Source organism: Myotis yumanensis, unplaced genomic scaffold (assembly GCF_028538775.1).
Source record: "Myotis yumanensis isolate MYYU_CA2020_CCGP unplaced genomic scaffold, mMyoYum1.0.hap1 SCAF_7, whole genome shotgun sequence".
Classification (NCBI taxonomy): Eukaryota; Metazoa; Chordata; class Mammalia; order Chiroptera; family Vespertilionidae; genus Myotis; species Myotis yumanensis.
This window is the reverse complement of record NW_027223758.1, coordinates 71,853,869-71,856,245: the sequence shown is the minus strand read 5'-3', so window position 1 is coordinate 71,856,245 and position 2,377 is coordinate 71,853,869. Positions and strand designations below refer to the sequence as shown.

Below are 2,377 nucleotides of genomic sequence, written 5' to 3'. Positions count from 1 at the left end.
GAGAAATGAGAACTCCCCTACACTGCTGAATTAAGTGTAAATTGGTTCAAGCATTTTGGAGACCAAGTAGACAATATCTCAAGGTGAAGACAAGACGCATGAAAGTGCATATGCCCTTTAACCCAGCAATTCCACTCATGGATATCTAAATCACACAGAACCACATGGGTGTATATACTCTGGTTTTTTCCTTTGTGCGTGAAGACACATTTAAAAGAATGTTCATTGCGATGTGCCCTTGACCAGAACTGAACCAGGGACCCTGCAGTCCACAGCTCCATCCGCTGAGCCAAACCAGCCGTGGCAAGGATGCAGGGTGTTTTTACGAAGATCGCCCGAGCCAGGCCTCCTGGCCGGCAGCCAGGCCACCGCGCTCCCAGCGACTCGGTGAGGCTGGTGTGCAGGGCCCGCGTCACAAGCACCGGTGCCCCAAGCACCTGCGCCCCAAGGACGGTGCCCGCCCTTGTTCCCACTGGACTGGGAGCCTCTACAGCGGAGGACCTCTATTTATTAATATTTGAACCCAGAGCTTGTCAAATATTAAACCTGGCATCGTGTCTACGCGATTGAATGAGGCCACGTCCTCCCACGCCCACCTCCCTGAAGAATTACAGGTCCCTGTGCGCTGGGCTCCAGGAGCTTCTACGAAGTAAAAGAGCGACAATTACCTCCCACTCTGCATCCGCCTTCTCCCGTCGCCGCCGCAGTGCTTCATGGGAAAGTAGTTCTAGCGCTGGTCATGGGCCCCGCCCACTGAGCCCAGACTGACCTTCCCAGCGTGCAGCGCGCCGGCCAGTGGGCGGAGGACGAAGAGGGTGTTGCGCGGCTGCGGGACCTTGCGCGGCTGCGGGACCCTCCGCGGCCCCCATTTCCTTCAGCCTTGGGCGCAGGGCCACCCATCGAGGGCTGGCCGACCTGGAGAGGCCAGGGTGCAGTCCCAGAAGAGAAGGGTTTGTTGAAGAAATCCCACCCCGCGGAGATGAACCCTTTAACTAAAGTCAAGCTGATCCAGGAGCTGAACGACCGCGAGGCCCAGCTCGGCTCCGCCCCGGCCGTGTCCTGGCACTCCCAGTACAAAGACAGCGCCTGGATCTTCCTGGGCGGCCTTCCTTACGAACTGACGGAAGGGGACGTCATCTGTGTGTTCTCACAGTATGGGGAGGTCGCGAACATCCATCTGGTGCGGGACAAGAAGACTGGGAGATCCAGAGGATTCTGTTTCCTCTGCTATGAAGACCAGAGGAGCACCATTCTGGCCGTGGACAACTTTAACGGGATCAGGATCAAAGGGAGAACCATCCGAGTGGACCACGTGTCTCATTATCGGGCCCCTAAGGACTCAGGAGAAGTGGATATGTGACCAGAGAGGTCCAGGATAAGGGATGTGGGGCGCAAACCCCTCCCCTGAATTCACCTGGGGGCTCTGAAGATGACAACCCCACCAACACACAGAGACACAGAAAATAAAGAAAAGAAAAAACGAGGACTAATCTGGAAGTACCCGCAGAGCAGCCAGCCTCCACTTCACCTCCCAGAAACAAGGCAATAATGGAAAAGGAGGACCCCTGCTCTAAAAAGCACAGCAGCAAAAACTCAGAGCTGTTAAGAGAATTGGTTCTAACGAGAAATGCTTTAATAAACCAGTCGGGATAAAGAAGAGAGCAAGAGACTGGCACCCATGCCCTGACCGGTTTGGCTCAGTGGATAGAGCGTCGACCTGCAGACTGAAGGGTCCCAGGTTCAATCCTGGTTAAGGGCATGTACCTTGGTTGTGGGCACATCCCCAATAGGGGTTGTGCAGGAGGCAGCTGATCTATCTTTCTCTCTCATCCATGTTTCTAACTCTATCCCTCTCCCTTCCTCTCTGTAAAAAAATCAATAAAATATATTTAAAAAATAAGAGAGACTGGCACCCAGGTTTCTTGTAGAAGAAGCACCTCCTTCTGGATAATAAAGAAGGAAATCGAAGGAGAACGGGATCAGATGCATTATTGGGATAAATTTAAGAGGAAGACAATGGCTGAGGATTAGAAAGAAAGAAGTGGAGGAAGAGATAAACCTGATGTAAATTTTTCAAGTGAAATTATGGGTGGTAAGATATCTTCCTATGAATTACAAATCCAAAGTAAGAATGAAAAAATAAATCATGATGAGGTCAAAAAAAGAATGTTCACTGCAACATTGTTTGTAATAATAAAAAATGGGAAGCAATCCAAATGTTCATCAACAGAGAATGGGTAAGTAAATTGTGGTTTATTCATATAATGAGATACTGCACAACAGAGGAAATTAATGGACCACAGCTATATATATATCATTGTGAATAATTCTCAAAAACATTAAGGGGAAAAAGGGTTTCAGAAAGTATTGTGCTATT

The 2,377-nt window shown here is 50.0% G+C and overlaps 1 pseudogene; it reads left to right on the top strand.

The window, feature by feature from the left end:
• The first annotated feature begins 810 nt into the window (after positions 1-810).
• On the top strand, positions 811-1,854 carry LOC139014667 (RNA-binding motif protein, X-linked 2 pseudogene; annotated as a pseudogene).
• Positions 1,855-2,377: the final 523 nt, after the last annotated feature.